This window comes from Anguilla rostrata, chromosome 1 (assembly GCF_018555375.3).
Source record: "Anguilla rostrata isolate EN2019 chromosome 1, ASM1855537v3, whole genome shotgun sequence".
Taxonomy (NCBI): Eukaryota; Metazoa; Chordata; class Actinopteri; order Anguilliformes; family Anguillidae; genus Anguilla; species Anguilla rostrata.
The window spans coordinates 83197253-83197569 of record NC_057933.1 but is presented as its reverse complement, the minus strand read 5'-3'; positions in this window follow the sequence as shown (position 1 = coordinate 83197569).

The window sequence follows — 317 nt, the reverse complement described above, 5'->3', positions numbered from 1 at the left end:
GAAACACAAAATTCTTTTGTATAATAAAACCATATAACAGATGCTCACTGCAGTGTACTTCTAAAAACATTTTACCACAGCAGTACATACCAAGTACTTGCTTTCTGTTTTGAAAATGGGATTATTTGTGGTTTTGGAGGTATAGTAGCATATAACAAAAAAGAAATAATCTCATATGCGGATTACCTGCTAGTTTGTATACATTTATTTGCTAAATATAATTGGCCAATTCTCACATGTATCTGAATTTCTCATTGGCTGTATGCAGACCTGGGTCAAATAAGTATTTGTTTTGGATTCAAATTTTCTACTCTTTA